Raw genomic sequence first — 15,372 nt, 5'->3', positions numbered from 1 at the left:
GACTTCCATGAGATGTGACTATAATGAGACGAAACTATAGGATGAGCTCTAGCCTTGGGTCAAGAATCTGTAAACAAGACTCCTAGAGATGTTCTTTGTTTTTGTCCAGCGGCAGTGACATTTTCAGGAATAAACTTGGAATAGACTGTGTTAGCCTGGAGAGACTACGTATGATGAGGATTTTGTTTATCACAATTTAATGTGATTGTACCTTACAGTCATATTGTACATTTTATAACTCTGACATGAACCTGGCCCAGGTGAGGTGATCTCCAGCAGTTATCTGGATTGGAAGTGTGATGTGACTCATCCCTGCTTGGACAGTACCACTGAAAAGCATGCCATCCTGATGATGCTTTGGGGAATTAGAAATTCTGCTCCTACCATGAACAATGTTGCTAATACTAATGTTGCTTTACCCTGAATCCTAACTGTGCCAATTTCACTGTGTATCCCCTAGCTTGTGAATTTCAACCTTTTTTATTGCAACCTACAGTGAAAGTAAACATTTTACATCCAAACCTAGTTAATGTATGTAAATAGATACACAAATGCACACACACATATATCTAAAACATGTTTCTTGAAACTATACTTACCTTTACTATGTATGTGTCTTCTAATTTAGTCTATTCTTTAAAAAAAAAAAAAAACCACCTGCTGTCTGAACCCACAGAATTAATTTCATTATTCCTATATTGTTGTGACCCACAACAAAATTTTAGACATTTAACACATTTTTGATTAACGCTTGCAGTGTATGTGGCCTCAATCAGTGCCTGTGCTGGTTATTTTAAAATATAAGAGTTGTGTGAAACTGATTTTTCCCAAACATTTCAGAACTTCTTCACTCAAATACATTGTGTTGTTGTTGTTCAGTCACTAAGTCATGCCCGACTCTTTGCAACCCCATGGACTGCAGAACACCAGGCTTCCCTGTCCTTCACTGTCTCCCAGAGTTTGCTGAAATTCATGTCCATTAAGTTGGTGATGCTCTCTAACCATCTCATCCTCTGCTGCCCTCTTCTGCTCTTACCTTCAATCTTTCACTGCGTCAGGGTCTTTCCAGTGAGTCAGCTCTTTGCATCTGGTGGACAAAGTATTGGAGCTTCAGCTTCAGCATCCGTCCTTCCAATGAATATTCAGGACTGATTTCCTTTAGGATTGACTGGTTTGATCTCCTTGCTGTCCAAGGGACACAAGAATACTTTCCAGCACAATTCAAAAGCATCAATTCTTTGGTGCTCAGCCTTCTTTATGGTCCAATTTTCACATCTGTACATGACTACTAGAAAAACCATCTGTATATGACTACTAGAAAACCAGAAACTACCAGAAAAAAAGCTTTGACTGTATGGACCTTTGTCGACAAAGTGATGTCTTTGCTTTTCAACATGCTGTCTAGGTTTGTCATAGCGTTCCTTCCAAGGAGTAAGCGTCTTTTAATTTCGTGGCTGCAGTCACTGTTTGCAGTGATTTTGGAGCCCAAGAAAATAAAATCGTCACTGCTTCTATCTTTTTCCCCTTCTATTTGCCATGAAGTGATGAGACCAGATGCCCTGATCTTAGTTTTTTTAATGTGGCGGGTTAAGTCAGCTTTTTCACTCAAATACATATTGTACTTCAAGTTAGGCACCTTGAGGAGGATTTGTTTGAGGTAGACACATTTTCATCTTTTTACTTTTAACCTGTTTGTGTCTTTGAACCTAAAGTATGTCTAATAAACAGCATGTAGTTGTTATATGGGCTCATGTTATTGTATCTGTTCTGCCAATCTTTGCCTTTTGTTTGGGGCGTTTAATTCATTTATATTTAAAATGATTACTTATAAAGTAGAATTTACATCTACCTTTTTTGTTGTTTGTTTTCTACATGTCTTACGTCTCTTTGTCCCTCTGTTTCTTCATTTCTGCCTTCGTTTGTAGTACACAGTTTTTAATGTGCCATTTAAATTATCTTGTCATTTCTTTTATTATTTTTTCAATGATTTCCTTAGTGATTGCCCTGGGGATTACAACTAACATCTTAACTTGTAACAGTCTAATTTGGATTAATACCAACTTAATTTTTGTAGTACAAGAAAAGTTACCCATATAGTTCTAACCTTTGTGTTATTGTTGTCTTACAAATTGTATTTTTTACATTATAACCCCCTAAATAAGATTTTACTATTGTTTCATTATGCAGCTGTCTTTTAAATGAGATAGGAGGGGGGGAAAAGGTTACAAACAAAAAATACACTTATGCTATCTTTTGTGTTTACTATAGAGTTACCTTTTCCAGTGCTCTTTACTTCTTCATGTGGGTTCAGATTACTCTCTAGTGTTCTTTAATTTCAGCCTGAATGACAACCTTTAGCATTTCTTCTAGGGCACGTCTGCTGGTAATGAATCTTCTCAGTTCTTGTTTATTTGAAAATGTCTCAACCTCGCCTTTATTTTTAAAGTATAATTTTGCTGGACATACAGTTCTTCTTTAGTGGTCTTTTTCTTTGAGCACGTTGACTATGTCATTCAGCTGCCTTCTGGCTTCCACTAGTTTTCAATAGGCTGTTAATGATACGTCTAAGTGTGGGTCCTTGTGAGTTTATCTTACTTGGATTTTGTTGAGATCCTTAAATGTATAGATTAATGTTTCTTTTGGTCAATACTGAAATCAGATTGAATATATTCTTCACAGCCAAAGAAGGAGAAGTTCTATACAGTCAGCAAAAACAAGACTGGGAGCTGACTGTGGCTCAGATCATGAACTCCTTATTGCCAAATTGAGACTTAAATTGAAGACAGTAGGGAAAACCACTAGACTATTCAGATATGACCTAAATCAAATCCCTTGCAATTGTACAGTGGACTGAGATACATTCAAGAGATTAGATCTGATAGAGTGCCTGAAGAACTATGGACGGAGGTTCATGACATTGCACAGGAGGCAAGAATCAAGACTATCCCCAAGGAAAAGAAATGCAAAAAGGCAAAATGGTTGTCTGAGGAGGAATTACAAATAGCTGTGAATAGAAGAGAAGTGAAAGGCAAAGGAGAAAAGGAAAGATATACACATTTGAATGCAGAGTTCCAAAGAATAGCAAGGAGAGATAAGAAAGCCTTCCTCAGTGATCATTGCAAAGAAATAGAGGAAATAGGGAAAGACTAGAGATCTCTTTAAGAAAATTAGAGATACCAAGGGAATATTTCATGCAAAGATGGGTACAATATAAGACAGAAATGGTATGGACTTAACAGAAGCAGAAGATATTAAGAAGAGGTGGTAAGAATACACAGAAGAACTATACAAAAAAAGATCTTCATGTCCCAGATAATCATGATGTTGTATCACTCACCTAGAGCCAGACATCCTGGAATGCGAAGTCAAGTGGGCCTTAGAAAGCATCACTACGAACAAGGCTAGTAGAGGTGATGGAATTTTAGTTGAGCTATTTGAAATCCTAAAAGATGATGCTGTGAAAGTGCTGCACTCAATATGCCAGCAAATTTGGAAAACTCAGCAGTGGCCACAGGATTGGAAAAGATCAGTTTTCATTCCAACCCAAAGAAAGAATGCCAAAGAATGCTCAAACTACTGCACAATCGCACTCATCTCACATGTTAGCAAAGTAATGCTCAAAATTCTCCAAGCCAAGCTTCAACAGTACGTGAACCATGAACTTTGAGATGTTCAAGCTGGTTTTAGAAAAGGCAGAGGAACCAAAGATCAAATTGCCAACATCCACTGGACCATCAAAAAAGCACGAAAGTTCCAGAAAAACATCTACTTCTGCTTTATTAACTATGTCAAAGCCTTTGACTGTGTGGACCACAACAAACTGTGGAAAATTCTGAAAGAGATGGAAATACCAGACCACCTGACCTGCCTCTTGAGAAACCTGTATGCAGGTTAGGAAGCAACAGTTAGAACTGGACAGGGAACAACAGACTGGTTCCAAATAGGAAAAGGAGTACATCAAGGCTGTATATTGTCACCCTGTTTATTTAACTTATATGCAGAGTACATCATGAGAAACGCTGGGCTGGAAGAAGCACAAGCTGGAATCAAGATTGCCAGGAGAAATCTCAATAACCTCAGATATGTAGATGATACCACCCTTATGGCAGAAAGCGAAGAAGAACTAAAGAGCCTCTTGATGAAAGTGAAAGAGGAGAGTGAAAAAGTTGGCTTAAAACTCAACCTTCAGAAAATGAAAATCATGGCATCTGGTCCCATCGCTTCATGGCAAATAGATGGGGAAACAGTGGAAACAGTGACAGACTTTATTTTTCTGGGCTCCAAAATCACTGTAGATGGTGACTGCAGCCATGAAATTAAAAGATGCATGCTCCTTGGAAGAAAAGTTATGACCAACCTAGACAGCATATTAAAAAGAAGAGACATTACTTTGCCAACAAAGGTCCATCTAGTCAAGGCTATGGTTTTCCAGTAGTCATGTATAGATTGAGAGCTGGACTATAAACAGAGCTGAGCACCAAAGAATTGATGCTTTTGAAGTGTGGTGTTGGAGAAGACTCTTGAAAGTCCCTTGGACTGCAAGGAGATCCAACCAGTCCATCCTAAAGGAGATCAGTCCTGAATATTCAGGACTGATGCTAAAGCTGAAACTCCGATCCTTTGGCCACCTGATGTGAAGAACTGACTCTTTTGAAAAGACCCTGATGCTGGGAAAGTTTAAAGGCCTGAGGAGAAGGGGACAACAGAGGATGAGATGGTTGGATGGCATTACCGACTCAAAGGACATGAGTTTGAGTAAACTCCAGGAGTTGGCAATGGACAGGGAGGCCTGGAGTGCTGCAGTCCATGGGGTTGCAAAGAGTCGGACACAACTGAGCGACTGAACTGAACTGACTGAATGTTTATTTTAGTCAAATATGTGATATTTTCTCCCATGTTTCTTCAAATATCTTTTCTTCTCCTTTTCTTGTCTCCTCTCTGTCTGAGACTTCCATTAGGCATATGTTTATATGCTTAAAAGTTACTAAGACTTTTCTTTCATTCTTTTTTCTTTCTGTTCCTCAGACCAGATACTCTATCTTCAATTAACTTATCTTCAAGTTAAATGATTCTTTTGGCTTCTCACACCTCCTGTTGATCCCTCTTAGTGAATTTTCATTTCAATCATTATAATTTTAAATTCCAGAATTTTTTTTATTTGGTTCCTTTTTATGATTTCCATCTCTTTATTGATATTTGGTGAGACATTATTCTCATGTTTTTCTATAGGCTCTTTTTTTTGGGCGGGTCAGAGTATGGTTTCCTTTGGTATTTTGAACACATTTATATTAGCCAATTTAAAGTCTTTGTCTGATAAATCCAACATCTGGGCTTACTTGAGGCAGTTTCTGTTGATTGCTTTTTTCCTATTTATTTTTTTTATTTCTCTCTCTCTCTCTGTTTAAAACTGAATAATTTAAATGAAAACTGGAAATAATATCAGCTCCTCACTCATTCCATCCAGGCTTTGCTGTTGTTTATATTTGTTTCTGTTATTATTGTTTCTGCTATTTGTTGTTTACTGACTTTCATGAACTCTCTTTGTTGTGTGTGGCAACTGAATTCTCTGCTTAGTTAGCTCAGTTGTGAACTCATGACTGGGTTGAGGTTTCCTTAAAACAAAACAAACAAAAAAAGAACCAGTAAGTCTTCCAGCCTTGCTGAGGGGATCTGTGTGCATGTGTGGGTACCTTCAATTCTCTGACAGGAAGTTTACTTAGCTTTCACTTTCTGCTTTCACAGAATTTCAAGGTCAACCAGAGGTGGGAGTTTAGGACCTTCTGTGGTCTTTTCTGAGCATACATTCAATTCTATATTTCCAGGAACATGTCAGAACTTTTCAAATCTCCCGAGTAATATCCTATTCCCATACTTCTTCTTTTAGGTTTTCTGGTCAGCTTCTTGTTAGCTGTAAATGTTTTTCTGCCTAAAGCAGTTGTGATATGAAACAATTGCTTCCATTTTTCCCCTCACTAATGCTTTGGGATAAAGGGTGTTCTTAGTAAGCAAGCTCAAAGTCAGTTCAATAAAGAAAAGCTTTATGAGTGGAGGTTTCCATGGAGCTGCCAAATAGGTCAAATAATAACAATTCTCTAGGGATGTGACTTTTGGGGAGTTCCAAACCCATTCTTCCTCTGCTAGTGGCTCCTTGGCTACTGGTTTTCACAGCTAGCATGATTATGAGTCTGTTGGTTTTCACCACTACCCCAGAGCTTGAGATAGGGAGATGAGAATAAGGTAAGTTTAAATAACACACAACTTGCTGTCCTTATAGAGATTCAACTGTTTTTCTTGAATGAACAGTCTTTGGATTTTTGTAAGCCTCTCTTTAATTTCCACAGTTTTCAAAAAGTTGATTTTGACCATTTTTTGCTAGTATTCTCATTCTTTTGTGGAGGGACAAATTTTTAGTGGGCTTTACCAATTTGGAAAGTCTCTCTGTTCTACTTACCTTCTTTGAAATTTCTCAGTTACCTAGGGTAGTAGGTTAGACAAACTTACACATTGATGTAAGACAGAATACTGCTATAGTATATCAGAATATATTCTCTTTTACTTTCTTGTTCATGGATCTCCTTTCTTTGACTGTACCTCTGCTAGGAAGCATGTGATTGGTGTTTTGTAGGAATAAAAATGTGATACTTATTCTAATTTCAAGGAACGAAGAAAATCTTTAAAATATTAAACATTAAAATAGCACCATCACCACCATGACCAGTCATCTTGAAATGTAAGATTTGTGTTGTTGTGTTAACTTCCTTTAAATGAGAACCTTAGGACATTCTTTTTGATTGTCTGCTGCTGCTGCTGCTGCTAAGTCGCTTCAGTCGTGTCCGACTCTGTGCAACCCCATAGATGGGAGCCCACCAGGCTCCCCCATCCCTGGGATTCTCCAGGCAAGAACACTGGAGTGGGTTGCCATCTCCTTCTCCAATGCATGAAAGTGAAAAGTGAAAGTGAAGTCGTTCAGTCATGTCCGGCTCTTCGTGACCCCATGGACTGCAGCCTACCCGGTTTCTCCATCCATGGGATTTTCCAGGCAAGAGTACTGGAGTGGGGTGCCATTGCCTTCTCTGTTTGATTGTCTATTGTCTGGCAAATTCAGGGCTGCTGAACCTTATTATGCCAATATTTAATGTTGCTAGTTGAAAAATAAAAGATCCAGATGGCCCAACTCCCTTTTGATTGTTTAGCAAGGAAATGGATCAGTAGATCTGTCTTCCAGGTACCAGCCACTGAGCTCTGAGGTTCCCACTTGGTGCCAAGGCCGCTTCTTTATCAGGAAGCTCCATTGTTAGAGTCATCTAGTTGTATCCAACCTCCTTTTCCCACAAAATATAGAGAATGTTATATGGATGGAGTGTTGACACTGGAACAAATTATGCCTGATCTGATGCTTTTGAACTGTGGTGTTGGAGAAGATTCTTGAGAGTCCCTTGAACTGCAAGGAAATCCAACCAGTCCATCCTAAAGGAGATCAGTCCTGGGTGTTCATTGGAAAGACTGATATTGAGGCTGAAACTCCAATGCTTTGGCCACCTCATGCGAAGAGCTGATTCATTTGAAAAGACCCTGATGCTGGGAAAGTGTGAAGGCAGGAGGAGAATGGGATGGCAGAGGATGAGATGGTTGGATGGCATTACCGACTCAAAGGACATGAGTTGGAGTAAACTCCAGGAGTTGGCGATGGACAGGGAGGCCTGGTGTGCTTCGGTTCATGGGGTCACAAAGAATTGGACATGACTGAGCAACTGAACTGAACTGTGCAGTGATAATATCACTTTGATATTTCTGGGCTTCAGTTCAGTTCAGTTCAGTCGCTCAGTCGTGTCCGACTCTTTGTGACCCCATGAATCGCAGCAAGCCAGGCCTCCCTGTCCATCACCAACTCCCGGAGTTCACTGAGACTCATGTCCATCGAGTCAGTGATGCCATCCAGCCATCTCATCCTCTGTCATCCCCTTCTCCTCCTGCCCCCAATCCCTCCCAGCATCAGAGTCTTTCCCAATGAGTCAACTCTTCTCATGAGGTGGCCAAAGTACTGGAGTTTCAGCTTTAGCATCATTCTTTCCAAAGAACACCCAGGGCTGATCTTCAGAATGGATTGATTGGATCTCCTTGCAGTCCAAGGGACTCTCAAGAGTCTTCTCCAACACTACAGTTTAAATGCATCAATTCCCCGGCATTCAGCTTTCTTCACAGTCCACTCTCACATCCATACATGACTACTGGAAAAACCATAGCCTTGACTAGATGGACCTTTGTTGGCAAAGTAATGTCTCTGCTTTTTAATATGTTGTCTAGATTGGTCATAACTTTTCTTCCAAGGAGTAAGCACCTTTTAATTTCATGGCTGCAGTCACCATTTGCAGTGATTTTGGAGCCCAGAAAAATCAAGTCTGACACTGTTTCCACTGTTTCCCCATCTATTTCCCATGAAGTGATGGGACCAGATGCCATGATCTTTGTTTTCTGAATGTTGAGCTTTAAGCCAACTTTTTCACTCTCCTCTTTCACTTTCATCAAGAGGCTTTTTAGTTCCTCTTTACTTTCTGCCATATGGCCCCAAATCCTCCTCCCCAAATATAGCCCTATTTTATAAATAACCTCATGGCAGTAGTAATGTATGTGTCTACACCCCATTTGCATAATGCTAATTATAATAATCAAACATCAATGAAGGAGAGGAAATATTTCTAATAAGCTTTTGTGTCTTCCAAAAAACTTAGGAAACTCAAGGAAACATTTCCCAAATATCTAGCTTTCACCTCTCAAATATGTTTTTGTTATTTTTTTTCTTTTTCCTGGCTTTGAATATGAAGACTAAATGAAAGACAGACCTTCTCATTACTTATTTATTTTGGGCCAGGGGTCTTGTCAATTTAGTAAGACTGTCACAGAGAAGGATGAAAGCTATAAAAACATTCCATGAAAACAAGGCACATGAAGAAGTACTGAGGTCAAACATAAAATAGTAGCCTGTCAGCTGTGCCCTATATTGATGCCACACAGTGAACAGAATCATGGCAACTTGGAAGTCTTAATGACTATTTTTTTTATGCTTTACTCTCTCATTTTTTCAGGTCTCTCATTTAACATGCCTTAGTTAATATTTTAATGCATTGAGTCCACTTCTTTCTTGCTGTGTAGACATATGCACAGGACTTGTGGGAAGATATGCTCTCAATCCAGAGCAGATGGGTGGAGGTGCCCACAGGAACCCCAAAGAGAGATGTGATAGGGCTACTTGACACATCTAGATGGATAGAATTTTAACCTTATACTTTATTGTCAACAGTTTTACCAGCTAGCATATTTTTACTTCAGCACCTCTCCAAATCTGACAACAATGCCACAGCTAATAAACAGTAACATCTTTCCTGCACCAGTAGATAAGCAATTAAACTGACCACACCTCACCTAGTGTTTTTAATAAAAGAAGAATCTCTGGGCTACAAGGACCTAATAGTGAAAGCTTCCCATGTGCTATGCATTATTCAACATTATATTATTGTTGTATATTATTATTGTTGTATATTATATTATCCTCAAGACAACCCTGTAAAATGGGCTGTATTTCCCCTAATTTCTATTATGGAAACTAACAGTCAGAGTTATTAAAATTTGATCTGTAGTCTCATAGCAAGGAAATGTTGGGCCAAGATACAAAGAAAAACAAAAAACAGAAATAAGCCCCCCAAACCCAGATTTGCTCAGCTATGAAACCAAGCAGTTGTCACTACCTGATACTAAATTGTAAACGCCAACTACTCACAGTAATGCCATCTGACACCCAAATGAGAGGTGCAAGATGCTTCCCAAAATGATACCAACTCCTTGGAGTGATAAATCTCATCATTCCCATTGTACAACTTGAGGAAATGAAGGACAGAAAATGTGTTATTTGGTTTCCATGTCTTAATTTCTGATAACACAATGCCTAGAATGAGAAATACAAGTGTAATGAAGTGTCCTCAAGAGAGACCATAACGGCAAGTCCATTAACAAGTTCAGGTCATGATAAAATTCAGGAAGGTCTGCAACTTAGAGCATCTTCCTCTCCCACCACAGTATAACAACTGACAGGCTGGTTCTGCTTGCTAATTAAGTTCTCTCCCATTACCTTTTATGTCTAAGACTTATTTGGTAACCTTCAAAGATATACTGAGGGCAGTAGTAAATTGTTAATGTCCTAGATCTAGGCATTTGAGATTCTCCTGCTGGGGTCCTAGCTTTGAGTTCAACTGATATTGACTCTGTTCCTTAATCTCCTAATTAAAAGACAACTTCAAATAATGTTGCACAGCTCAAAGCTTCAGGTAGGACCCAGGGATAGACAGGCTTACTTGAGAAGAAAAAGTAAGGAAGGGCATTTCTCTTTGTGAACCAAAAGTTCAGACTGACCTCGGGTCAATGGAGCAAGATGGAAACTAGTACCAGGTACAAGATGTAGATTAAAAATAAGTTTTTGTTTACAAAGCATAAAAAAGAAATTTCTGTCTCGAAGAGTTCTTGGTGTTCCTGATTCTTCGTCTCTCTGAATCCTACCCCTACTGGATAATACTCAGCCTATCATAGGGCAATTGATAATCAATCATGACCCAAAAATAAGAAAACAGATTGTGTCTATGTTGAAACTTCTGTTCCTTACCCAGTGATCTATGGTCACAGTTTGTTTGTTGTTGTTTTTATTGATTGTTAACATGTCAAGGAGAGTGTGTTGGTTCAATCTTGCAAATGTTAAATTTGAGGTGTCTGTGGATAACCAGAAGGAAATGTCCAGAAAGTGCTTAGATGCATATGGAGGGAACATGGGCTGCTGACATGTGTATGGGAACCGTAAGTATAAATGTGGTTGTGTTTGTGCATAGAACCACACAATATAGAGGCTGGCCTCTTCTATTAGAGCCGTATTCATCACTTCTACCATTTAGTCTAAGTTTTAGCTCTACTATTCATTATACCAGTACAGAAAACCTCACACTTCTAAAGCTTTAGTCCTGTTGTGGTTTTGTCTGAATTGCTTTTACCTTCTTTCTCTGCCAGATGACTCTTACTTATCCTCCTTATAAGATCAGCTTATACTAACTTCCTTTGTGAAGTAGTTTCCAAATATCATTCCCAGCCTAGACAGAACTGATCCTTCTTTTCTCTGTTCCCATAATGTCTTTACATCTTCATTTAGGGCGTCACAATCCATTGTCATTGCTTGTGAGCTTCCTGAAGGTGGGGCCTCTTTGCTAAGTCGCTTCAGTCGTGTCTGACTCTGTGCGACCCCATAGACGGCAGCCCACCAGGCTCCCCCATCACTGGGATTCTCCAGGCAAGAACACTGGAGTGGGTTGCCATTTCCTTCTCCAGGGACCTCTTTAGTTTCTGTCTATATCTCATTCTGTACAGGTAGGGGAAGGGGCTGAGGAGACCATATGTATATAGATGGGTTCCCATGTATCAATTCCCTTTTGTCAGAAAAAAAGAAAAGACCCTTATAGATCATTTCATTCAAGATTAACTTATGACTTTCCAGCATTTTGCAGCAGCCCAACTAATGGTCATCCTTGAAAGAGTGAAGTATTGGGAGTCTCTAGGAAAGACAAGTCCCATCACTTCATGGCTAATAGAAGGGAGAAAATTGGAAACAGTGTCAGATTTTCATTTCTTTGGCTCCAAAATCACTTTGGACAGTGACTGCAGCCATGAAATTAAAAGACGCTTGCTCCTTGGAAGAAAAGCTATGAAAAACCTAGACAGCAGATATTAAAAACAGAGACATTAGTTTGCTGATAAAGGTCTATATAGTCAAAGCTACGGTTTTTCTAGTAGTCATGTACGGATGTGAGAGTTGGATTGTAAAGAAAGCTGAGTGCAGAAGAATTGATGCCTTTGAATTGTGCTGCAGAAGACTCTTGAGAGTCTCTTGGACTGCAGGGAGATCAAACCAGTCAATCCTAAAGGAAATCAGTCTCTCTGATTTTGAGAACAAAACCATCAATACAGACACAGTCTAATGATTAACATTATTTTATTCAGATATTTTGTCTTCTAATTTAGAGACTCATTTTGAGAATTAATTCTAAAAAATAGTCATATTTATTTTCATACAGTTTTCTATGTTTGAACCTTTAGCTGAGAGAGGTTTTTCAGACAATTAAACTTGGTGAAGTTCCTCGTCCTGGTGTATTTTCTGATTTGTTTTACTTGTATCGATTTCTCTCCTACACTGCTTGGCACCTTGTCGACCTTGATGTTTATATTTACTCACTGGGCCTCATTTCAGGGACAGCCACATTTCAGGAATTATGTGTTTTGTGCAATAGGACAATTCTCTTTTATCCCTCCACAGTCAGTATGTTTAAGCTCATGAAGTTCTCTTTGAGTCAGTGTGAGTCTCACACTTGGAATCAAGATACCACTGAGGAAGAGGAATCAAACTGTAGCTCTTTACAGGAAACTCACTTAAAACCCCAAGCTTCCTATGTGCCCGGTCCTAGTAAAATACAAGCTAAAGGATTTCTTTACTATTTTCTTGTTACTTTAAACTAATCTTGATCTTAACTCTTTAAAGAGTTAAAATAACCTAACTGGTTATTTTGCGGTTATGCACATGGCAACTGAGATCCACTGAGCTACCACAATCTCATCTGCACTCACAGCCTATGGAGGAATCAAATTTTTGACGTGTTTCCAAACTGCAGTGAATCTCCTTAGATTGATTGTGAAAGTGTTAGTGACTTAGTCATGTCCAACTGTTTGTGACCCACCAGGCTCCTCTGTCCATGGAATTCTCTGGACAAGAATATTGGAGTGGGTTGCCATGTCCTACTCAAGGGTATCTTCCCAACCCAAGGATCAAACCCCAGTCCCTTGCATTGTTGGACTCCCTGGTGGCTCAGATGGCAAAGAATCATCCTGCAATGCAGGAGACGCAAGTTTGATCCCTGGATTGGGAGGATCCCCTGGAGAAGGAAATGGCAACCCACTCCAATATTCCTGCCTGGAGAATTTCATGGACAGAGGAGCCTGGTGGGCTACAGTCCATGGGGTTGCAAAGAGTCAGACACGACTGAGTGACCAACACTTTCACTTTCACTCTTGCATTGCAGGCAGATTCTTTACCATCTGAACCATCAGGGAAGCCCTTAGATTGATTATGGCCCCAGCTGACCTTCCTCAGTTCTCAGATCCCTGCTTAGCCTCCCCCAACCCCAGCATATGTTTCTCATTTCCTTCCCTAGCTCATCCTCAGGGTCCCACCACAGCTCTTCTCATCACACTGTAGGTCAGCACTTTCTCCACTGTTTCATCACAGAAGATGTAAAAGAAAATTATGGTACACAAGCAGCACAGAATGAATCAACTGATCGATGAGCCTCTGCAAGAAATGATCAGCATTCAGTCACACCCTTTTATAAACTGACAAATGACTTCATTAAATTGGGTCCTTATATCAGGTGCATTTTCATATTTCTTCCTGTATTCTGCTTTCATTGCAGCACAATGTGAAATTTCACTTCTTGTGGGCATAATAAACAGAAAATAAAACGTGGACTTTTTTTGTTGTTCTTTTGTTTGTTAGAGAAAATAAAGAGCTTGTCTTCTCTTTGAAGTCCTCAGTCTTTTTACCTCTTTGATTTAGCCACCACCAGAGAAATTCACCTCTGCTTTTTATTAATGCTTTCATTTTCAGCTAGAGATCCATAAGGAATAAGTTTATGTACAAGCAACGTTTAATATGCAATAAGGACTGAATAACAAGCATCACAAATCCATGTTGAACTTCTCAGACACAGACCAATGGTCATTACAGATGAGATGTATTCAGTTCAGTTTAGTTCAGTCGCTCAGTTGTGTCTGACTCTTTCCGACCCCAAGAATCGCAGCACGCCAGACCCCCCTGTCCATCACCATCTCCCAGAGTTCACTCAAACTCACATCCATTGAGTCAGTGATGCCATCCAGCCATCTCATCCTCTGTCATCCCCTTCTCCTCCTGCCCCCAATCCCTCCCAGCATCAGAGACTTTTCCAATGAGTCAACTCTTCCCATGAGGTGGCCAAAGTACTGGAGTTTCACCTTTAGCATCATTCCTTCCAAAGAAAACCCAGGGCTGATCTCCTTCTGAGATGTATTAATGGTGGTAAATAATATCTGTGCTTCCCTCTCATTCACGTATCCAGTGGCCTCTCCATGCCAGTTCCTGGCATTCCCAGTACAGCACAAATTCCACACAGACACATTGTTGCATAATAACAATGACTGGCTCAGATGGTAAAGCGTCTGCCTACAATGCGGGAGACCCGGGTTCAATCCCTGGGTTGGGAAGATCTCCTGGAGAAGGCAATCGCAACCCACTCCAGTACTCTTGCCTGGAAAATCCCATGGACGGAGGAACCTGGAACCTGGTAGGCTACAGTCCATGGGGTCACAAAGAGTCAGACACGACTGACTGACTTCACTTTCACTTTCTATGTACAGAATTTAGTGTTTTTCTTATGTACACTGAAGCTTAGATTAAAAAGTCAATAGAGTTATTATTCTTACTATGGTACATTCATTAACATCTTCAGGAACCCAGGGTTCCACAGAATGTAGTTTGAAAAGCATTACCCTGTACACTTAAATTCATTTACATAATTTCAATTATTACTGGCCAAGCCATAAAGCTAACATCCTCCAGGAAATCTTCCTTGGTGTTGCTAATTTGAACAGTACTCCAGTTTGCATTTCTGCAGCTCCTGGCAGTGCTCAGTAGGTACAGGAGGAAGAAATGTTGGAAGGGAAGGATGAAGTGGGGAACCTTACTAATTCTTATGGCATTTATGTAATTTGACCTTTGTAGTGAAAGGGGCACAGGGGAAAGTTAACAAAATCATTTAACATAAAATTCCTTGTTAAAATCATACATGAATATACTTTAAATTATTAATGTCAAGGGTAGAGTTAAAACATATTTCTCAGTAAGATTTTGTAAGTAGGAAATGTATTTTTGTTAAGAAATATACTCTGAAACTACAAAAAAAATGGTCACAGAACACTAAGATGGAGTCTAGATGTGATCTTTTGCTACACTTAAACTTTTGTAAATTTTCAATTTATTTCTGAATTCCTCCTCACTCTTGGGTTTCATTTTCCCTAGTATCAAGCATCTAGTCTGCTCTGTTAAGAGGTGTGGGCTTAGGAGGGTGAGTGTAATTTATTATGCCATGGCATTGGCATCTTATTGTCAATTTTGGTCATTTCTGGATTGTCTGTTCTACCTCTGCCTGCTTTGGGGACTAAATAAAACCCAGAGTTGTTCTCTGATTCTTAAAGAGTCTATAATTTCTACCCATGGAGCTGATTATTTTACAAGATAGCAGGTAAGTCATTTTG

General features: G+C 39.5%; 1 protein-coding gene across 1 annotated transcript in view; it reads left to right on the top strand.

Annotated features, from left to right (window-relative positions):
* The window catches only part of PDE11A (phosphodiesterase 11A), a 430,189-nt gene that overhangs the window by 206,663 nt on the left and 208,154 nt on the right, over positions 1 to 15,372 (top strand). The gene's annotated exons all lie outside the window — the stretch shown is intronic.

The sequence above is a fragment of the Bos mutus genome, chromosome 2 (genome assembly GCF_027580195.1).
Source record: "Bos mutus isolate GX-2022 chromosome 2, NWIPB_WYAK_1.1, whole genome shotgun sequence".
NCBI classification, from domain to species: Eukaryota; Metazoa; Chordata; class Mammalia; order Artiodactyla; family Bovidae; genus Bos; species Bos mutus.
This window is presented reverse-complemented; position numbering and strand designations above follow the sequence as displayed.